Source organism: Myodes glareolus, chromosome 3 (genome assembly GCF_982192425.1).
Source record: "Myodes glareolus chromosome 3, mMyoGla1.1, whole genome shotgun sequence".
Lineage (NCBI taxonomy): Eukaryota > Metazoa > Chordata > Mammalia > Rodentia > Cricetidae > Myodes > Myodes glareolus.
The window spans coordinates 99,957,862-99,981,456 of NC_142028.1; the positions used below are offsets into that span (position 1 = coordinate 99,957,862).

Consider the following 23,595-nt stretch of genomic DNA (forward strand, 5'->3'; position numbering starts at 1 on the left):
TGCCTAAATGATCCTTCTTTCCTTGCACTGAACTGGCAGGTGAGAGGTGGTACGAAGGGTTACAAGAGGAGACCCAGGCTTCTGTTAGTCTCGCTTCTATTGTAAACAGGGATGCACTCTTTCTTATGTTTAGCCTTCTGCCTTCATTTCTTCAAGCTACTGTTTTTTTTTCTTAATTTTTGCTTGTAGTCTCACTTGAGACTATATAATAGTTTTAAGTTGAAATTAACCCCCAAGAGCTATTGTTATATACAAAGTAGGGAACTAGGAAATTATAATTATAAATGGTAATCATACATATAGGCTCAGGCCAGTTTTAATAACCCCTGTTATTGTTATGCAAAGTAATATGACTTAGAAACTGTTACACAGGTTAAATAGGAGCTAAACAGGTCCCCAGTTCTTCGTCATTAATCATTTATCAAACTCAAGGACACTCTGAAGGAACAATGATTTACTTCCCACTTCCAAGTCATTTTACTCAGACCATCTTTCTCTCCCTTCTGACAGCCCACCTCCCTGCAGTCTGCACTTCTCACCAGTGCCTTCCCTCCTTTGCATTGTCAAAAACAGTGACCAGCAACAAATAAACAGGCAAAATGATCTTTGAGAGAGGAGAGATTATGTAAGAAATAGATGTACTCTCTAGGAAGTTGATGCTAGCTGTCAAAACTGAAAATTCCATCTGGAAATGAACTAGGGAGATATTGTTTCTCCTTATAACTTGAGGCAAGCGAGTAACCCCACTTTCAGTCAAAGGGAGAAATAAATGAGTAAGCCTGTATTTCAGCTTTCTGAATATTAATCAAATATGCGGTTGGAATAAAGAAGCCTTCATCCATAAAGCAAAAACAACACTGGGTCTACTGGTTAAACTTTTGAATACTCAACAAACCCTGGTAAAGGCTGAGCTGTCTTTACTGTCAGCAATCCATGTGTGGTCCCAGAACTGTATTGCCAGCAAATGCAGAGGAGTGGCTTGTCTAGTTTATATACAGCTGCTCTTTTTACCTTCAAGTGAAGGACCTTATCTCTACTCAGTACCTGTTTTTCTGTACAGGACGTTTATGTTACCCCTTTCCTATTCTGCCATGAACTGAAAGCTAATTTAAACTGTACAGCTTTAATTTAAGACACTTTCTTTTTTAAAATTCCAGAGAGAGAGAGAGAGAGAGAGAGAGAGAGAGAGAGAGAGAGAGAGAGAGATCAATGTGCACACATTAAAACAGCAACACACAGCTACCTAATATCTAATATAGATTTACAGATTACTGGAACACAAACCGAAAAAGGCATGCGGACAAGTAATGGGTGTACGTTCATCCCTCTCAGATCAAAGAGAGGGGCTCTCAATGACTCATACATACCGGACAGTTTACTATTATAAAGAAATATGCCAAAGATGCAGTCGTGAGGGAAAATAAAACCAATCTTTCGGAAGCAGAAAGACTTAAGAGGAAAATAGATGGTGCCATATCGCAAACTCTCATAGTACAGTTCCACCCTCCCACGTTGCTCTCTCCCATCTCCTTTTGCTTCTTGCATTTCCCTTCGCCGCCAGTGTTAAGTGTGTACCTCTCCGCACAACTTACCTTGAAACGGGACTCCATTGAGTTCTCGAGAGTGACACAGGGCCCTAGCCAATCGTCTAGCAGAACTTCGCCTGGGCGGCCTCAATGGAAGCGTCTGGCCCAATCAGGAACCTGGGGCGATGAGCAAGTTGCGTTGTGGCACGACTCGGCGTATACTTCCGCGCGTGCTGCCCGGGATAGGACTCTGGCAGAGCAGCTGCACACACGGCAGTGCGGAGGCAGAGAAGGGGTTGGTGATACGGTGCTATAAATCTGTGGTCCAGTCCACCTCCCTTTTAAGACGTCCTCCCCCCTTATTTCTGTTCTCACTTAGAGATGCAGCAGCTTACTCCTGTAGCGACCTACTAAAAAGCAACAAGGAGAAAGACATCGTCTTTTTGAAAAAACGTTCTTTCGTCTCTTTTCTTTGTTCCTTGGTTTGTTTTTCTTGCCCCTTTTTGTTTAGTTGAACGGCAATAGGAGGGTAGTCTCTCCGTCTTTTTAAACTCTCTTTTTTTAAGTTTCCCCTCCCCTTTCATATTTTTTCATCATTTCTTTTAGCATTGGACTTTGGGGTCGAAAGCATTTCTTTTTATTTGTTTCTTTTAAGCCGAGCACAGTTTAGGTTTCGTGCTGTCTTAAGAGAACTATCCAGCAGCTTCTTGCTCATCCTTATTGGGAGAACTGCACCGTTACTTTAAAAACACACATACACAAAAACCTTAAGGGAGAAAGGTAAGTTTCGGTTTGGTTTCTTTAATCATTAGTTGCAGCGATGCGCTGGCAAACCCAGAAAACCTGTAAGTGAGCGGAATACAGAATGTGAAGTTAATTGCACATGTTTGCCTCATTTCAAAGCGACTGCTTTGCTTTTTTTTTTTTTTTTTCAATTCTAGAGTCAGGCTAAAAGACAGTGGACGCATGCTTAACGTACGGAATTTTCGAAAATGTCACTGGCAGAAACTTAAGTGGTAAATGTGGTCAGGCTACGGCAGGGTTACAATGGGAGGCTAGAGGCTGAGTGAGCCTTGGGGTTGAGGTGGGAAGTTCATTTCGTGGGAAGAGAGGGATAACTTGAATGTTGGGGGCAATGCATGCCTCTACTTTCGCAAAGGAATCGGAGAACTGGGGAAATTGGAAGCCTAAACTTGCTTGCAGATTAGACCAGGGGAAAAACCCCTCAGCTTAATTGCATTAACCAGATAGCGTGTGCTGGGGAGATGGGATGGCCAGATGGAATTTAGATGCTGCACCAGGCAGCGAGTTGTAGTTGACTGAAAAAAGTACATACAGCCTGAGGGCTGGGGCTGGGCTGGGGCTGGGGTGGCTAGAAGCTGTCAAAACTCATCATTGCCAGCTACGAGGTCTCTGATTCACGGATTCCAATGATAGTAATTCAGATTTAAAGCAAGATTGCCAATTTGGGGCCGAATCTTTGAGCCTGTACCGGATATGAGATTCCCTTTGTTCAGAAAAACGTAAATAAGATCCTTGGAGCTGTGTGAGAAAAGTGGCGGCTGCTTGGGAGCCTCGCGGTGCTGGGCGCTGGGCAGTGGATTCCAAGCCCTGTCCTTGGTCCTACGCAGCGGAGCCCGCCTTCCGGGAGAGAGGGACCTGCTGGCAGCCGCGAGGCATCGCAGCTACCCTGGGAGCTGAGTCGGCTGCATAGCCCTCAGCCCCTCCTCGCAGCTCCCCTTCCTCGAGTAGCTATTGTTAAAACTGATGCCGGGAGAAAGCTGGTTGGGGACCAGACACTGGGCAGACAGGCACACGCTTCATTTTAACTTTTGTGATTTCTCCGGGTGCAGGGGAAACCAGTCGGCGTTCTACTGCGAAAGAGCGAATCCGGGTAGACGTGGGAAAGGGGGAGGATGCTCGCCGGGCGAGGAGGGCGGGGGAGGTGGTGGCAGACCGAGGTGGTGGCTTTGCCTCGGAGAAGTTTAAATTATTGGCACAAGGGGGTGTGGGTGAGTGTGTGCGTGCGAGCGCCGAGTGGTGCTCAAGACGCAAAGTATGGGGGCAAGGTACAAAGCTGGCCTGGGTGGTTCATCTCTCGCTGCTCCCCACCCCACCCACACGCTGGTTCGAAAATCCAGCCCTCTGCCAGCGCCCCTCTTCTAACTCGACTCTGTCAAGGGCGTGGGGGCTAGGGATGGTAAGGTGGCAATGTCCACCCTGGCGCCCCGTGGCAGACAGGACTTCTCGTGGCCATTGTTGCTTAATTTATGCCCAGCACGTTGCTACGTACCCACCTATGTCACGTCTATAAAGAATTAATAGGAGAGCTGTATAACTGTGGCAGATTGGAGGGTGGCCACGTTCCCCATTTTCTATTTGTAAGTATCCGTTATCGAAACTGACCTTGGGATTGGTTATTTTCTCTCCTAATTACAGCTTCAGGTCTGGCTTTATTGTGTCGAGGGTGAGAAAAATAATCAGCCATTTAATGTTTACTCTTCACACTGCTGGACGGGGATGAATGTCCATGTCCTTCTTCCCTGAAGTGCACGGGTTCTGCCCTTTACCCCATCCATGTACAGACATTCTATTTGGTTAAGACTCTAAACCTTCAACCTTCCTCTACACCTCTGTTTATTATAGCTATTGCCTGAGTAGTGGGGGTGGGAGATACATATGTTTTATTTTCTGGGCCTACTATTAACTGCCACCTAAAAAGGTAGGCTTAAAATGAAGGGGGTTGGGAAGGTACAATACAGACAGTAGTAACCTAATAAATTATCTTCCTAATTGATAATCACTTCCTAAAGGTCATGAAAAGGATGTTTGTGTTTTGTGGGGAAAGGAAGGTTAGGGATGTTTGTGCCCGGAAGATAATCTTTGTAAAATGGCTTTTTAAATGGGACATCTGAAAGATTTGTCAAAATTGAGCAAACAAGTCCACGGAAAAGAAAAATGTTGAGGGTTTCAGTGTCATCATTTCAGAGATTAATTAAAAAGCTGTTTCCGCCTGCTACCACTGCCATTCCCTGAACCCATCTTAACAGACTCTTGAGTCTCCCCGCTTCCATCTTTTCACCAAGGGTTGGGGCATTTTCTTTATAAAGCTAACCGGTTTTGGAGTTCTCTAGGAGAATGAAGATTGTAGACAGAAGTGGTTTAGTAGACTTGGAAAGTGTCTGTTGAGAGAGGTCGCCTAACTTCAAGCAGACATCTTCAGAAAGTAGAGTGAAGGGTATTGGAAGGGTTCAGGTCTAGAGGAGCAAAATGGGTAGGCCCATTTCTCCCCAACATTTCAAAACCGGCATTCTTAGCAATAATGCATGCCTGAGACAGGACTATTGTAATTAACTGTTTAGCGGGAGGTCAAAGAGGCACAGGCGCTTTGAGCGGATTTCTCAGGAATCCGCACAAAGTCAGCTAAGGTCATTTAATTCTGAATCTGATTTGGGGTGACACAGAAATGCTGATGTTGAATCAATTAGCTATTTCTGGTGTCCCCAACCTGGGTCTTCCAAATTGAGGATGGCCTGTCTCCATTTTGACCATGATTGTGTTCCCTAATTTACTATGCCTGATTTCACTTCCCTTTAGAGGGTAAATTGGCCTCCCCCACCCATCCCTGGGTTAGAGGAGTCTTTCCTCCCCGCCCGTCGCATGGGGGCGGGGAGCGCTGGGCGCCCTTAGCAAACCTTGCTGCATCAAACCCGCATCATGTCCTTGAAGCTGTAACCTCCATCACGTTCTTGCGGTGACTCAATCGCCCACTGTTCAGTTCTTTCCTCCTGCCTCCCGCAATTTCAGGTAGGTATGACAGGTGATGTTTTTAAATGTAGTTTTCTAGAGGGAAGGGTTAAAGCCGAAACCTTTTCAATAATAGAAAAAAAATCCCAGTACGACAGGTGCTCTGGTAATTAAGTCGCCAAGCAGGTGTAAAAAACGTGCGCGGCTCTGTCTCCCAGTCTCGGGTCTGGGTCCAGGGCCGACTCAGGTTTTTCGGGGTAAGGGGGGCGCGGGCGTTGAGCCAGGTGAAGGAAGCAGGCAGGGGATAGTCAGCATTCGGACGCCCCCTCGGAGTTGGGCCTTTTCCTGGCTGGCGTGGGGGTCCTAGGAGAATGTGGTTCACGGCAGGTGCAAGCATGGTTGAGTGCAGGATTTCCTACTTCACATCTTAAACAGAGCATAGCACCCCGCTCAGATAGATACTCAGGGTTTATTTAGACCTCAGATTCTGTCTAGGGAGGTGGAAATGCACAGCGGGGGCTAAGCTTTTAGTTTCCCGTCGAGGCACAGTACCTTTGGGCTTTGGACGAGGGGAAAAAAGAGCCTTTAAAAATTCTTGAAAAACATGTATTCTCTGTGTGTCTCTAGACCTACACTTGGCGCATGTACATATGTCCAAAGTGACCCCTTGCACAAGCCGGGGTCTCCGGGGTCACTGCTCGAACCTCTCGGTGTGTGTGCAAACTTATTCGGGCGGCCCCGGGGAGCCCAAAGGAGGACGCCTGGCGGGAGCTTCTGCCCCCGAGGGTGGCGGAACTGGGCACACACACGGGCCGGCTGGCGGCGTGGCGAGCTCGCCTCGGCCCCGCCTCCTGGCGCGCTGCCAGGCAAGCCCCGCCTCCCCGCCCAGCTACAAACGGCGGGACCGCGGCGCCCCAGCGTCACTGAGGCAGCAGCCGGCCGGTAGGGCGGGGTTCCGCCGGGTTCCAGTCCGCCTTCCCGCCGCCGCCAGCGTGACTCCTGTGAGCGGTGCTGACGGCCGGCGGCGCGAGCCGTGGGAGCTGCAGCCGAGCCGCAGCAGGCAAGTGTGGGGGGCGTGGGTGGGGGCGGGGACGGCCGCTCCTCCGCTGGCTCCAGCCCAGACTCCCGGTGCCCCCTGGACTCGGGTGTCCGCCGCAGCGCTAGGCAGCGTCCGGCTCGCCTCCGCCCGAGCGAGCGCTGGCCGGTCGGGGCGACCACGCCGCTGGCGACAGCGGGAGGTAGCGCCCTCGAAGTTCCTGCAGGGGACCGGGGAGCCCGGCACCGCCCCTCCCGTGGGCCCGGGTCGGCTGGGGGGACGGTGGGAGCAGAGTGGGCCTGGGAGCGGAGCGGGGCTGGTGGCGCCAGCCGCGTGCACGGGCGTGGACGTACTCTGCACCGCGGCGTGTAGCGCCACCGGGGAAAACTGCGCCCAGACGCAGGTGAGTGCATTGGAGGGAGCGTGGGGGAGGGGGCTTCCCGCCCCAGCGCCCGCTTCCTGTGGCGCCTGCGGCCGCCTTGTGGGAGGACACGCAGCTGCTCTTCGTGCGGGAGCGCGGCGGTGGTGTCTGGCGTGTGCCCACCTGGGACGGCGTCTAGAGACTTGGAGAGGCCACGCGCGGTGTGCCGGGGTAGCGTGAGGCCGTGGGCGCTCGGGGCGGGAGCGGTAGTGATCCCCTTTTTGCGTGTGAGGCGCAGCGGTGCGAGGTTGCAGCCGGCGATCGCATCCCCGGGGCTGCGCGCTACTGGCGCGAAGCGCGGATGCTCTGCTGTGCTCTCCGCAGGCTTCAGGGGTTTTTAGCTAGCTTACCGGGTTTAGGTAGCTCCCCGTGATTCCTGCGTTTGCTCCTGCCTTTACCCGGCTAAAATCTCCCGAGGCCTTAGTGCAAGACTAGAGAGCGCACTGGGGAGACTGAAGGAGCCAGGCGGACGAACCAAACTGGGTTTACCAGCAGGTGCGGCGGTGGTGGTGACAATGACCAGCAGTCATTCCATGGAAAAGCCAACCACTTAATACAGGGCCAGAGCGCAAAAACCACCATGCTTCTAGGTGTGAGCTGAGCCTGGAGTTTTACCTGTTCAGACCGTCATTTACAGTTGTATGCATATTTCCTACTTCTATCTTTACGATGAAAATTTCCATCTTCTGTCTCCTCTTTACATTTTCTTAAATTGTGGAAAAAGGAGGAATTGCTACCAGTTATGTGCTTTCTTTTAATTCCTTTCCCCAAAGATCAGTGCTTAGCACTGCCGAGATACAATACCTTCCGAAAGGACAAAAGAGCCTTAAGAAGCAGTTTTTCTTTCCATCTTATCCTTAATAATTCTGTCTTCACAAAAAATGTAGCCTAGTGTCAAAACTTAAGGCAAAAAGTCATTGACTTGAGTGCCAGTTGGGGGTGGTTTTCCCATTCTCCTAATTGAAACCTGATTGTTTGAAATTGTTTAGTTGCGTCAGAACGCAGCCTTGCCTAGAACCGTTTGTCCAGATTCCTTGAGTTTCATATTTGTGGTATTGGTAGGGTTTTTTGTTTTTTGTTTTTTTTTTTTTGTTTTTTTTTTTTTTTTTTGTTAGAAGCTGACCTGGAGTCTCCATTTTGGCGAACAGGTGTGTAAAACTCTCCTGGCTCTGTATCTTCTTTCTTAATCTGGCGCTTTAGGTATGCAAATACAGACAATTTGATGGATGGCTCTGAGTATTCCTGTATTTCTTTTCCGGCTCTTGTGTGGTGCGGGGTAGAAAAATCCATAAAGAAACACATTCCTTCCATCCCTTCCCCTATTTGGCTCCTTGTTGCCTATTTGAGTGACTATGTTGTCATTTACAAAGTATGAAGGAATTTTTTTTTTTAAGTGTTCCCAGGTCTAAGTGTGTCCTCCACAGTGTGGCCCATGGTGTTGGGAATGAAGCCCGGCCATTGCTGACGCTGCTCACACCACTTGTGCCTAATTCCTAGTACTGGTCAGTGTCCACCAGCCCACCTGTTCACCATGGTGCCTGTTTTACTTACCTAGGCCTAAGAGGTGCCAGTCATTGGAAGTCTGAATTGGTTCTGAGTTTTGGTTAGTTGGTTGTAGTTTCTCATCACAAAGTTCCGTTTTTTTTTTTTTTTTTTTTTTTTTAATTTTAATTAAGACTCCAGGCTTAGTAGGTGATGTGAGAACTGTGCCGGAAGCCACAATCCCTTTGCCTTATTCCTTGCTCTAGTCTCTGTTTTCTGCACGGCCAGATGGTTTTGGTCGAACCATGGAAACTACCCTCAGCTGTTGGTGCTTTTCTTGTTAACATAAATATATATATATATATATATAATAAATTGTTTTCTTTCCCGTTTTCTCTTCTAGAAGCAAGTCCCAAGTTCTCTTAAAGGACACATCAGAGCCATCCAGAATACTCTGACTGCTAAGTTACAATCACATGTTTCTCTCTACTTGGAATTTTTTTTTTAAACCAGTGACATTTTTCTGGTATTATTTGCATGATACAAGAGCACCAGCACCATAGTGGTGAATCGTCCTTAGGCCCCCTTTCCCCCTCTGAAGGACCGTGTACTCTGAAATACCCCGGTTATTTTTCATTGTTTGCCGGACTGATAGTATCAGTTCTTTTGCTCTCATCTGAGATCTTACTAAGCCTTCCACATTGTCACATTCTTATTAACACCTTTATTGCTGTGATTCTTATTTGGAAGAGAGAGAAACTGGAGAGCTGCTAACCTGACCAGCTTACCCTTCTGTTAGCGTCGAGTGGGACAGGTTGCCTCTGTATAGGTGGGGTGACCTTGGGCCTAAATTTTCTACTGCCCTTCAGGGAAAAACATGCCAGTAGTCTACCTCAGTTCTTCCTGTTGCCTTGGGTCTTCAACTGGACCGACCACATCCCACATTTTTTTCTGATGGTTTGGTTTTTAATTTAACATGGTACTTTTCTAGAGTCTGGGCTTGGAACAGTTTTGTAACTTTCCCTACTTGACTTAGACATCTTGAAGAATTTTTGAACAAGGGCACTCTGTTTTTAATTTGTGTTGGTACCTACAGACTAGCTTATCCTGGTTAGGTACGTTCTCATTTGTGTGGTTATTCTGCTGATGAATAACTATATGCAGGCTCTGTACTTATTGGGATGCCACACCCTGCTGCCGAGGACAGAAAATATATCGGATGTTCAATTAGTTGGGCCAGTGTCATTTTCTGATGGTCCTCGCTGAATCCATGTGTTGTGGTTTAATGCCAAATCTGCTATTGCATGTTCTAATATGCAACGGCTGTGTATTTAACTTTCTTCAAGATGCTAGCCGGCTAGATGATGATTATTTTTGGATTTTAAGCAATATAAATTCAAGCAGAAATGGGGACATGTATAAGCTTCAAAAACAATGTTTTATGCACATGAAAACATGTTTTAATGTCGGTTTAAATGACAACTTGCAGAATCAATAGTAGAAATTATATATTGTAAAATCCCAAGTCTTGACTAAGTGTTTAGGAAAATTTTTAGTAAAAAATGAACAGACCTGCTGTTCAGCTTGGTCATGTATTTTATAACTTTCACTGTCGTGAGGTCACTAGGAAAATTTCTATTTCAAGGGAAAATTCCCTGTGTCTTTATCCTATCTTTTGAGCCTGTGAGACAAAACCAAAGGCAGTTAGTTCTGTGTGGTATTCTCAATCGACCAGTACAAGTGAATGATAGTGTGGATTCTAAGTTTCTAGACATTGGTATTTATAGAAAGAATCTGCTTTTGGACAGGATGGTGTCTTCTCAAACAACATGTGATGCTCTGAACGCATCCACTTTACCGATGCTCTTAACTCCGTGTTTCCTTTTTGACTGGTTACTGAATAGTTTGTGGAATGACAGGTTTCCCTGTGAGACATCTTCATACCTAGAAGGATAAGGGCTTTGGGAAGGAATGCGACATGGGAAACAGCCAAGAAGGTCATAAGAGTAAGTGTCGTGCTGTTAAAAATGACATCAGTTTGTTTGTCTCATTTATAACAAATTAATTGGTGTTTAAAAAAAGTATTTCAAAATGTAAAGTTTCCTGTTATATATCTATATTACCAATATGATGTTATTTTCTGACAGTTTAAGAGCAAATTTGACAGAAATTCTTAGTTTAAAAAAATTACAATTTTTTTTCAGTAAACCTATTTATATTTAAAGGGTAAATGATTTTTATTTTAAAGAAACAAAACCTTGAAAATTCTGTCTTCGTGTACAATTTAAACTCCTAGGTGGAGGTATCTGCATCTTTTTCTAGTCCAATTTAATAGTGATAGATTAATACTAGTCTCTTCTCTAACTTAAAAAGTTTGTCTCAAAAAATTAATTTAAAAAAAATTGAAGAAAAGGAAGTTGAAACAGATTGGATAACTCTCTTTTTGTTTTGTTTTGCTTTGTTTTGTTTTGTTTTTTTGAGCTAGGGTTTCTCTGTGTAACCCTGGCTATCCTGGAACATGATCTAGACCATGTTAGCCTACAACTCACAGATCTACCTGTCTCTGCCTTTTAAGTGCACCACCTCTACCGGTCCTCTTTATATTTTTTTTAAATACATTTTTTTTTAAATTGTGGAAAAGAAAGTCTCTGTTATATAGAAAAGGAAATTTATATTTAATTAATTGTTCTTTTTCTCCATAGTTCTGTTGCTGTGGGATGTTCATTATTTTAACAACTTTAAAAACTGTATTAGTAGAATATCACCCCTCTGTATTTATGAAAACATCAGGCAGGTAAACTGTTTATCCAGGATGGTATTTTATTCGGTTTTATTTTACTTTCTTTGAACCATGGTCAAAGTCACTTTAAAGTTTCATTAGACACTTTCTTGACTGATTTTACTTAGAGCAAAAGGTACTGGCCGTTTTTAATGTTTTGACTTTCTGTATCTCCTTATTGTGGAGTGTATACAATAAATACACCTTTAATTCCAGCCCTCAGGAGGCAGAAACAGGCAGTGAGTTCTAGCCAAGACTACACGGAGAAACCTGGATTCACAAAACAAGCACAAGAAAACAAAATAAAAATGATGTTTTTTTTTTTTTTTTTTGGATCTGAGCATCTGGGAACATTTGATCAAAGCTTGTAGGCCTGTCTTATTAGAGAAATACACACACAGGGACAATTGCGTGACATTTTTATCTTCCTTCCCGTTGGAACAGAGATGATTGAAATTAGATTATTAAAATTTGGAAGACAGGATTTTAGAAATTGAAGTTGCAGTTCTCTCACAAGTGTAAGAGTTGTCTTTAGTGGAGTTACCCTGTGGGCCTGTAGCTTTCTTGGAAGAATGGCTCCAAGCCTGACTGTTTCCTCCTAGTTTGTCTTAGGGCCCCGCCCTGTTTTTGTAAGTAAATACCCCACATACAAGGCCTCCTTGGCACAATGCTGCCAGCTTTCTGCTGAGTTGCTTTGCCCCAGTAGGTGTTGTCACTTAGGTTCAAATTCTTAATTTAGCAGAGGCAGGTGGAAAATTCTAGGCTTGAATGCAGATGTTCCAGTGTCTGATTTAAGCTTCGCTGCTTGTCCTGGTTCTTTTAAACACCTCCCCCTCTGCCCAGCCTCGCTTTCCTCATCTCAAGGACCCAGTAAAGATGAAGTACAGGAAAGTGGTAACAGGCGATCACTCCAGGTTAGTTTTACATATTTGGGCTGGCATTATGTTGTTTATGAACCCTCTTTAAATGATCGGGTGTCTCTGGTACCTGGGGTCAAGCATAGGTTTGCTGTTTTCATAGTGCTTGTTCCACCCACTCCATCCATAGCCGTGTAACACACCACTGTAGTTGTTCTTCCCTCCGGAAGCCTGGAAGATAAGACAAATCTAAAGCTCCAGCAGCTTATTTATGCCTTGAATATTTCAGTATGGAATATAAATATATTGCTCGTGAGCATGGAAGGGAAGCTTCAAATGTTTTTTCCTTGAAAAGATAAAATACTGCAAAAAGATGAAATGTTTTCATGAGAATTTAGCCAGCTAATATCCTATAAATTTATATTTCAAAATTTAAATGTCCCGTGTTTCAGTGAGAAATCAAATAGTTGAACGAGCATTTTTATTAAAGTAATCAGTGAATTTTTTTTTCTGGTTTGAATTTAACCTGCTTTGTTACTGTGGATCTGTTTTCTAAATCACAAAGTAGAATTTATGGGGTGCATTTGCTCCATTTCTTTTGGTTCCTGGCCCCACCCAAGTGACAAGCCATTGATGGATGCTCTGCTAAGTAAGTTATTGGAATTCGCTCACTAGCTCTGTTTTTAAAGGATTTTTAAAACTTTTTTTTTTATCCTTTGGGTGTCATTTATATATATCAGAAGTATAAGAGGTATTTCTCAAAGCAAATAAATCACAGTGCATTCGAAAATAAAGTCATCAGATTGGGTAAGATAGGGAAAATATTCCTGGAACTGATCACACTTCATTGTGTTTCCTTCAAGCTACCTCCAAAATAGAAAGTGTGACTTTACTGTTTCCCTGGCGGCTTTACTGTTGGGGCCCCTGGTGACACAGTGTGGGAGAGTTACCTACTTTTATTGTAGAGCAGACCAGAATGTATAGCATACTTAATTCCTTATGAGACGAACATATTTTATCATCCATGGAGGGTACATTCCATATGAATTTACTCAATCTGCTTTGCTTTCTTCTCTTGTTGGCTTGCTTTCTTTCTTTCTTTCTTTCTTTCTTTCTTTCTTTCTTTCTTTCTTTCTTTCTTTCCTTCCTTCCTTCCTTCCTTCCTTCCTTCCTTCCTTCCTTCCATCCATCCATCCATCCATCCATCCATCCATCTATCTATCTATCTATTTGCTTAGAATCTGGGTGTTCTTATAGGCCCGTAGTTGTTATGAAGGACCCCCATGAATTGCTCCCAAATCCCAGGTCGTCAGGATTTTTTTTTGACTTCTACCATCCTTTCCAAAGTGTGAAATGAACCTGAACCAGTCACACCTGTTCTGTGCTCTTTGACCCCTGTCTATTAGCACCTGTCCCTCATGTATACATTGGAGCCTTACGCTAGTTTTCTTTGAACTCCTAAATATCAGCCAGAGTCAGGTGACACTTATTATTTGATTCTTTATTGTCTTCTCCTGATGGGCGTTCCTACATTTCAGTCATTGCAGAGTATCTTCTGTGACTAAAGGCATCTTTGCTGTGACAGAGCGAAGTGTGTGTGGATACTTGTTCCACACAGTGGCTCACAGGCAGGTATGACCTACCGCTATTTAATTTTGCCTGAACTCTATTTTTTGTATTTTTATTTTTGTTTTTTGAGACAGGGTTTCTCTGTGTATCCCTGGCTGTGCTGGAACTCCTGTTTTGTAGGCCAGGCTCGTCTTGATTTCAGACCTGCTCCTGCCTCTGCCCCATGAGTGCTGTGACTAAAGGGCCTGCAACACCGCTGCCCCACTATTTGATTTTTTAAATAAGATCTCATGTATGCCAGGCAGGCGTCACGCTTTCTGGGTAGCCAAGGATGACCTTGAGTGTCTTGGTCCTCCCACCTTTACTTCTGAAATGGTGGAAATGTAGTTTCTGTGGTGCTGGGGCTCCAGCCTCAGGGGATGTACATGCTGGATAGACGTTGCCAACTGAGTTGCATCTCCAGGCCATGAACTGTAAAACTTATGAGTCATCATCATCATCATCGTCATCATCGTCATCGTCATTATTATTATCTGAGCTTGGAAATATATGCAGACTCATAAGCCATACTTATTGACTCATGGAAAATTGAAGGGACCCAGTGCAAGGGCCCCCAGCTGTCAGCTATGCCTGGAAGATTACACATGATTCTGTTGATTTGGGGGTACGTCATTGTCTGCTCTCTGCAGATGTTCGGGGTTGCGACTGACAGACACTCCAGCTCCCAGAGCCATTGGATTTAGGAAAGTTGACTCACATAGAAAGATTTTCAGTTCTTTTGAGTTATTCTTTTGTGTATGTTTGAAAATAATCTTTGAATTCTACTAGATCCATTACACATTTAAATCTTACCTTTTCTTCAGTTAGAGAAATCCTGTTTTAGTCTCTCTGGCTAGCCTTTGGTTGAAAAGCAGCTTCTCTTTTAATAGGTATGTTTCTTTGTCACAGTTTCCTTCTTTCCTCCATTGCTTTTAGAACTTGGAACCCTCTTGCCTGATGCTCGCCTCTCTCTATTTTTAAAGATACTTTGGGGTCAGCAAAAGATTCCTGGTGTTGGGAAAACTAATAGGCTGTTATGAGCCATTTAAAAGAGGCTCCTGGCCTCCTGCTAGTCTCGTTGCTGATGGTGTCAGCTTAGAAAAGACATTCTCCTCTCAGATGGCTTCAAAAAGAGCTGATTGGACAGGCTACCAGGTGTGCGGTTTATGTGTTCCTCTCCCTTCCTCCCCTCATTCTCTCAGCCTTCGGCCCTTTCTCCCTCCTCTTTAGAAACAGCAGGGCACCTTTAGTGCACTCTCTCCCATGTGTTCAGCAGAGCAAGCTGATGTGCCAGCAGAAGTAGGAAGAGGCACCACATGTCATGTTTGGACCAATGCTGTAATTTTATTTTACAATAAAGAAGGTGGGTATTATTAATCTACTCCTGAACATAATAGCACGATTTGAATAGCGGAGAGCAACTTTGGTGTGTGTTAATGTCTAGTGAGATGAATGCAGATGAATGCTAAGTAGGTAGAAAATGTCAGTGTAGAGCCTTCCTCTCGGCGACTTTACGCACTTATATTTCTAGTTAACTTTTTGTTCAGCCTGGCAAACAGATATGAAGACTTATTCTATCAAGCCAGCATTAATGCAGCTCCTGAGGATGAACAATGCCCACAAAGCCCTGCTCTCCTGGCAGCCACTTGAGCTAGGCCAGTTATAATGATGAATCAGAATGTGTCCCAGTGTTGAACATCTTAGAAAAACTCTTCAGAATAATAGGAGCTTAATGCTGGCAGTTTTAAAAACTGGCACAGCCTACATGGCCCAGCTAATTTTTTGATGTTATTTTGAGTGTGAACAAAAGCATATCTTTATTTTCAAAATAACTTTTGCATTAATTCTATTGTTTTTCATATAGTATGTATACACTCACATATGAGAGGCATTTAAGTCTCAGTTAGCCATATTCCATGATGATCTGATTCCAGAGATGAAAATATTGCTTGTGCTTGATCTACTCTACAGTGTATAGTTTGAGATGCCTGCAGGGCGTCTTGGCCACTAGGTGCTGGTGAAGAATTGAGAATAGATTTAGCACCTCTTTTTCCCAGAGAAAAACAAAAACCACAGAGGGTGCTTTATCTCTTCAAAGGAAGGTTGGGAGTGACTCTCACTGCAGTGAAATGAATTGGAGTTGGTGGTTGGTTAGCTCTGTACCTTTACAAAGTGCATCTGAAGTTCGTGTCTTTGTTTTTGTATCTGTAGAATACGCAGATGCCAGGAAGGTTGTGTAATATTTTGTACCATCACATTACCAAGCACTTAGCTCCTGAGAGCTTGGCAGAAACTCATACAGTGTTTCTTAGTCAGCTGCTTAAGGAAACTAGACAGAGAATGCTAATTAATACTAAACCCCACAAGCACTACCCCAGGCCTTCAGACTTTAGAGTAGGAACTGATTGCTTGAGAAATTGGGAGAAGAGATTTGTCTTTGTGTTCTGGGCATCAGTAAACAGGTCAAATTCTTGCACACTTCTCTGGGGACAGCAGTATGGCTTTTCCCAGTCAGTTTAGTTTATGTATTTACTAATTTGGGGTCCCCTCTTTTCCTCCTTTCCTATGTTTTTGTTCCTTTTGATTCTCTCTTGTGGTATGTGTAAATGTTTCTGATTTGCCAAGTACCCTGTCATAGGTGAAAAATATTTGTGCAAGACCTGCCACCTTTTAAGTTGTGGCTGCAGAGAGATGCTGAGAATGTCTGATCCTGCTCTACATTAGAAGAATGGGTCCAAAGCCCAACCTTTCTCCAGTTTCAGTCTCTCAGTAGCATTATGTACCACAACTTCCTTTGCTAAATAAGCTTATTTTTCTTTTCTTTGTAAATAAAACTGGCTCCTTTCTCTCACAGTGTGTGTGTATGTGTAACTCAGCATTAGTATAAGCCACAGGACGACTTTGTGGAGTCTGGTCTCCTTTCCACTGTTACATGGGTTTTCCAGATGGAGTTCAAGTCACTGGGCTTGCATCATTAGGTGACTGGTTCCTCTGCTTGCTGAGCCTTCGCACTGACCCATACTTGTTTCTCTAAAACTCTCCTAAAGCTTGCATTTCTTTGATTATTTTTTTTAAGGCCTTCAGTTTCAAGGTCAAGAGACAAACAATAGGTTAAATGCTCACCTGTTTTATGGAGGAGGGATTTGCATGTCCTCAAGTCTTTCTCAGGCTCCATCTTCTAGGAGAAAGTGTCCTTGGGTCAGCTGCCTACAGCTGCCTTGTGTCATTGCTTGGCATCCTCCAGTCTGCATATGTGGCCTTTCTGTCGTAATAGCATTTATATATGCATATTTCATTCCGAAAGCTGGTTGATCACCTTGCTTTGCCGGGAAGGTTCATTCCCTCGGTTGGAAATGGCTTTTGAGGGAATACTGTGTATTCTCGCTTCCTGTTTTCTGGCACCCTCACCTGAATTTATTTGCTTGACTTCGAAACACTGTTTTGTGAACAATAGAGGGGTGTTCAACTTCACAAACAACATAGTTTTTAGGGTCTGGAGACAGCAAAGATACCTGCTTTGTTTTTTGCCTTATAGGGTTACTTTGGCGCCTGCCTCTTAGAGAACAGAGAACACTTAGTCAAATTGTCAGGGTGCTGAGAGTTGGGCAGTAGATGACTTTTCCTGAATGCTCCATGACTCTTAGCAAGACAGAGCACCTGCCATAGCTCAGAAGCTGTGCCTGTGGCTAGAATGTAGAGGCTCCCCAGTTCAGTCACCAGCACTGGAACAAGAGAAACAAAATTACTTATTCTAGATTAAAAAAAAACAAAAACAGGAAAGACAGAACACTCTGCAATCAGCCATTAAAAGATAGTAAACCATTGAAAGTGTTGGAGTCTGGGGATGAGGGAATGCTTGCTTCCAGGCAGTGTTGATGTGGGGTGGAGCCTTGTCACTGCTCCATGGGCCCTCACCTTATAAGTGACAAGTGTGAGACCCTAAGAAAGCAGTCAGTGCGAGAGTCAGAAAGGAAGGCTCCCACTGACTTCCACATTCTCTGCCTTTTCCTCTCCCTGCCCCCAGTGAAGTTGCTCTCCCTCTGGTTTTCCTGCTGGCTCTGGTGCCTCAGGCCAGTGTCATCCGCAGGCAGCTTTAAAGCCTGGAGATTGTTCACTTCTGCTGGGAGGGTTGTGATAAAATGGGTCACCCAGCAGCAGTTGGATCTCATCTTCACCCTAATTGCTTGGTTCTTCAGTGCTGGGGCCAGCTGTACCAAGCGTATGTTTCTGTGAAGTATCATTCTGGTGTCTGCAGCATTTCAAAGGAGAATGACCACAACTTGTACCTTCGGGCCAGGATTCTACCTGGGATCATGTTAGGTCTGAGACTAGGTGACTGCTGGAAGCCATTCCTTCGCAGGCTGCTCTCTTCCTGGTGCCAGCCGACAATCTTGACTTGCAAAATTACTTTTTGGAACTGTGTGAAATAAGGATGTGGCTTGTTTTCTATAAGTGAGGGAATGAAGACATCATCTGCAGACTTATTTTTGGATGCTGTTAAGATCAAGAAAGAAGATTGAGATTCTGTATGTTGTATTCCCAATGAGAGCATGTTCCTCTAACGCCTGGTCCTTGGAGTACAGATTCTGTGGGGCCTGGTCTTTTAAACCTGCTACTTTTGTGAAACAAATGTGTTCTAAATATGGTGGGCTTTTAAAAATATCACTGTTTTGATTTTAAGAAATAGAACAATAAATCAGGTTGGATGTTCGATACGATACAGGATGTCCAAACACAAACCAAGAAAAAATATCTCTGAGGTAAGAGACTCCTTGATTCTCTTCTTTCCAAGAAGTAACAAGATCACCTCTGCATCTCCTCCACTTCAGGGGCAGAGACATTGATGATGGAGACTGGAAAAAAAATGCAGATTCAACAATCTGTTTTCACCCCTCTATATACATATCATAAAAGTTCACGATACATTTGCCAAACTTGAGTAAACTCCAAGTTAAGAATGTAGATAATATAGAGACAAAGATGATACAATTCTTGAGTCTTACATCAAAAATGTTTCAGTTGCATTTATATGAGAATTTGATTCCCTATAGGAGAATTTTAACAAAAGTATTACTTTTATTGCTGTAGGTTTACATCATTTTTGAATGTCAAAAATGTCCATTAATTTGATTTTACATCCCCCAAAGCTGTGAAGCTTTTAGTTCATCTTTAGAATTGGGAAACTGAAGTAGATGCATGCTGACATGCTTTTTGATTTTCTAGTTCTGTGTATATTTTATTAGAATATACCTGTTATTTTATTTAGAATATATACCTTCTAGAATATACCTGTTGCCTGTGTGTGCTATGTAGAAACTAGTATAACCCTAAGTAAATAAGGTCATCAGATTCAACAGAGTGACTCAGTTGGCATAAAATTGGTCCGACAGGCAATGTATGAAGGCACAGTGGAGCAGAGCCAGAAGATGGGGTCCCTGCTCAGGATGCTTGACACTGCTCAACAGTAACCTAGAACAGTGCAAGGTGAAGCAGAAGTTAAAACGGTTGAGAATTTAAAGATGGGTGGGATTTCTTTCTATGTTACAGGACATGGCAGCTTTACTTCCTTTCTCTTTCTCTGTGGGGTATTAGCATAGACTACCACAGATTTTATTAAGAAAAAAAAAGTCTGTTTCTATTTTTTGTTGTTTTGATTTTTTAGACAGGTCTCTCTATGTGGTCCTTGACTGCCCTGCAACTCACTTATGTAGATCAGGATAGCCTTGAACTCACAGAGAGCCTCCTGCCTCTGCCTCTGCCTTTGCCTTCTAACTGCTGGGATTAAAGGCTGCTCAAGTAACTACACCTAGTTGCCATCCTTAAGGAAACGTTTATTTCTAAGGAATTTTACTTTTTATTTTGGCTGGTATATTTTTTAGCTTTCTGTCACTATGATAAAGTGGCCAAAGCCATTGAAAGAAGACCCTGAAACCAGCAGAAAGAAGAGAGACATGTCACCTGTGACCTAAGGGTCCCCCAAGGTCTCACATCTAAAAGCCAACCTCTTAGCTGCACCCCTTGAAGAAGCAAGTCTTTAATGCATAGCCACCTTGGGCTCTCATTCAAGCCACAGCAGCCAGTCGTTCTTTTGTGTTCCACATGCTTAGTATTTACTATTGGTTTAAAGAACGAGGCAAATTGACTCTTTTTTATATAGCTTGTGAACATTTGCAATAATATCCACTATGCCTTTTGGGCAAATAAAGATTTTACTGGTAGCTTTTAAAACTTTTTATTTTAGATAGAACTTTAAAAAAAATATCTTTTCTCTTGGGTTGGCAAGGTGGCTCAGCAGGTAAAAGTATTTGCCATCAAGTCTGATGCCTTGAATTCAATTGCTAGGACCACATACATGAGTTTGTTTATGCACATCCACATAGAAAATAAATTTAAAAATTTCCTTTAGGGCTCTATTTTGTATTTTTAAATTTATGGTTTTCTTTTGGCTTCATGACTTTTAAGATTTTTTTTGCTTTCTTTTTGATTGATCATCCTTTTTATTGTTCCAATGTTGTTTTGCTTTGCATTAGTTTTAAAATGATTACATTACTATTCTGTATGTATCAAGTCTTTTGTTTTCTGTGTAAAGGTAATCTGTGTAGTAAACACCTGTATTTGTACGGAGTGCTGTCTGCCAGGTTTATTTCTGAGCAGGTCTCAGATGACATAGAACTCAGGATTTATTGGAAAGGACATATATGTAAAAAGACCTATAATGTATTTTATAATTATGATTTGTGTTGTGAATGAAAAGAGCATGTGGGGCTCTACCTGATAGGTGGTACTCAGGGAGGGTCTATTTGTATACTTTTTTTCTCCCCTGATAGCTACTATCTTCTGGCTGTACACAAAGGCGGACTTCTAGCTGAAAATTTTCTGTGTAGTAGGGTTTCAGGGCTGATAAAGGCCCTATAATTTTTATTTGATTGGTAAACTGGTGAACTTTGAAGCCTAGGTCTGATTTTAACACCATGTTTGTGTATCTGCTGTATCCAGACCTTGAAATCTTTAACAGCGAAGGTAGTATTCCTTTAAAGACAGCACAACTAGGCAGCATTTGCTCTGAACTATACAGCGAATGGCAAACCTAGCAGGCAGACCTGTGTTCCTGTACCAATCTTGCCTTTATGCATGGCTTTGAAAATGAACTCTGTCTGATTTTGAAGTAAAATAAATGCCTTTTGTTGTTGTTTTCTTCTTCTTTTGAGATAGAGTCTCACATGTATCCCTGGCTGGCTTAGAACTTCCTTATATATAGACCAGACGTGCCTCAAACTCCCAAGAGATTTGCCTGCCTCTGCTTCAGGAGTACTGGAAGTAAAAGCTTATGTCATCTGTCACGTGGCTGCGGCTCTACCTGTGCAGCCGCTTTTTGTTGTTTTTGTTTTTGTTTTTTTCTTTTTTTTTTGAGACAGGGTTGCTTTGAGTAGTTTTAGCTAGCCTGGAATTATCTCTGTAGACAAGCTTGACCTTGAACTCACAGAGCTCCTCTCCTCTCTACCTCCCGAGTGCTGGGGCTAAAGGCATATGCACCACTGCCAGTGCTTTTTAATGGTTGCTTGTTCAGGACATTGTGTGCAGGCAGTAGAATGTAACTATGCCTGTTGCTATTTTTGCTTAGCTTAAAGGACTTACCAAATAATCCAAAATTTTAACTGCCATTGACTTATGAAAAAACTTTTTACAATCCCTCTCTTTGCCAGATTTTGCTTAGAAAGCCACTTTATGTCTTTAAAATATTGTGCCCCTGTGCATGCCGCCATAGTCCCTGTGAGTTCACTGCTTCATTCCCACTCATCTTTCTGCCTCCTGTTCCTAAGGTCTGGGCCAGGTGAGGTTCTGGTGCTGAGAAGGGAAATAGACAGAACCCCCATATCTAGCCCAGAAACTGTCTCCAGTTGGTAATGTCTCACAAAGAAAAACTTAGTTTTCTCCAATGGAGTCTCACCGAATATACAAACCACACTAAGGACAGGCCCAAGCCTGCCAGAAGACGGCCATCACAGAAGGGACTCAATAGTGTTTTTGTCTCACAATGCTTTGCCTGGGCTTTTTTTTTTTCTTTTCCTCTTTGCAAATCTTTCACTTCTATATTATGATTTTTGATTTTGTTTTATGGATTTTCTGTTTGTGAATGTGTGTGTCTCAGCATCTGTATGTATTTCTTGTACCTTGGTGCTCTCTTTTCTGCTTTATTTTGTCCTATTCTGGTTTGTTTTGTTTTATCTTTTATTGTTATTATTATGTGATTATTATGTGCCTACTTGTTTGCTAGTGAGAGAGAAAGAAAGGGTGTAGATTTGAATGAATGGGGAAACAGAGAGGATCTGGGAGGAGTGTGGGAGAGGAAACTGTAATCAGAATATATTGTATGAAAAAATCTGTTTTCAATAATAAAAAACATAAAGTACTGTGTCCCTCCCTGCATTTATTTAACTTTAAAATGACTTACTGTAATAATTTCTAATTGTCTTTAAAGCTATTCTTGTAGTGGAGAGACTCAGGAAGTTTTGTTTGTAGGAATCATATAAAACACACACATTTTCTTGTCATGACCCCATGTCAGGGTTACATCTGTCAGGGGCCCCACATTGGATGCCTTCTGTCAGGGTTCAGCCTCGACCGGTTCATATGGTTCAAGGTAGAGGCATGTGAATTAGAAATTTTATGCAGACATAACAGACATACAAAAGAAATAGACAGACACAGAATAGAGTCAGGAGGGCAGCCTAGTGAATACTGAATTCACCTACATTTATTTTCCATATTTTTATCTACCCCACTCTAAAAGAGGGAGGGAGAAGGCAAAAGACTGCTTTACCATGACATAAAGAACAAACAGAGCAATTGCATCTTCAATGTGTGAAGCATTGAGTAACTATATCCTGAGTTAAGTATTCTATTGTTTAAGCAGGACATGCAGAAACTATATCTTAGTCTAAGCATCCAGTAGGCAGGCCACTTCTGGGTCTAACCTCCTGCCACAACCTTGAAGCAGCAAGAATAAGCCTGAACTCTCTGATCTTTGGTTAAGGTAGAATGGATCCACATTATAGAGTCAGAGATAGTCCCCCCCTTTATAATTTATTTATTAAAGCCCGTGTTTCTACTTTAGGACAGATATCTGTGCCTGGCTTATGTTGTTTTCTTCCACCTTGCAGACTTGCCCATCATTGGTACATACCTTCTGTCATGCATGTCCTGTGTCAGGTTGCCTAGAGGGAAAAAGATCTTACCAGTCATTGTATTAGCCTTTGTTAATAAAGGGTTAAGGGAGAGTAGCTAGACACTCACCGCTGAGCCAACTTTCCACCAAGAGAATTTACAAATAACTAAATAATCATAAGCAGACAGATAATGTTTTGCGATACACATGATTCTATGGTCACAGTATCTCCTAATAAAGGAATAGAGGATGACCAAGATGGGATGGCCTATTTAAATTGATCTTTAGCAGTTTTTAGTTGTATCAAAATCTAAATTTGTCTTATTAAACATATCAAATATAAGGACTCATTGGCATCATGTCAAATTTTTCTCAGGCGACTTCTAACCTTTTTCTAACCAGTAACATTTCCATAGTGAACCAAAGTAGTTACAAACATTAAAAGGTCAATACCATAATTCTTGTATGGAAATTAACAATAAACACAATTTACCAAAGTACAATTCTTATAACTATATATTGGAGCCCATGGATGTGGATCCATTCGACCTTGACCAAAGGTCAGAGAATTCAACCTTTTTCTTGCTGTTTCAAGGTTATGACAAAAGATAGGACCCAGGGAGAGGCTGCCTACAGGATGCTTGACCTAAGGTGTGGGTTCATTGCATGTTCTGTATAAATAACAATACTTAACTCAGGATATAGTTACTTGATTTTCCACGTATTGGAGACCTGGGATTGCTCTGTTTGCTCTTTGTATCATGATAAAGCTTTTGCCTTCTTCCCCCCTTTTGGATTGGGGTAGATAAATATATGGAAAATAAATGTGGGCAATTCAGGACTCACTGAGTTGTCCTCCCGACTTTCTTCTGTGTCTCTATTTCTTTTGTGTGTCTGTTTTGTCTGCCAATATTTCTAATCCACATGCCCCTACTCTGGAATGTATGAACCCAGCATTCTTATTCTCTGTCTT

At 43.0% G+C, this 23,595-nt stretch overlaps 1 protein-coding gene across 8 annotated transcripts in view; it reads left to right on the top strand.

Annotated features, from left to right (window-relative positions):
* Positions 1–1,770: 1,770 nt before the first annotated feature.
* Positions 1,771–23,595, top strand: part of Elavl2 (ELAV like RNA binding protein 2) — a 132,603-nt gene continuing 110,778 nt past the window's right edge. For 5 of the 8 annotated variants that reach the window (XM_048453064.3, XM_085686250.2, XM_048453066.3 and 2 more), the window contains exon 1: positions 1,771–2,306. The gene's annotated coding sequence lies outside the window, so the exon portion shown is untranslated. Of the gene's footprint in view, positions 2,307–6,640; positions 6,713–23,595 lie in introns of those variants that run through there. The other 3 variants (XM_048453065.3, XM_085686251.2, XM_085686243.2) reach the window with 2 other exon arrangements.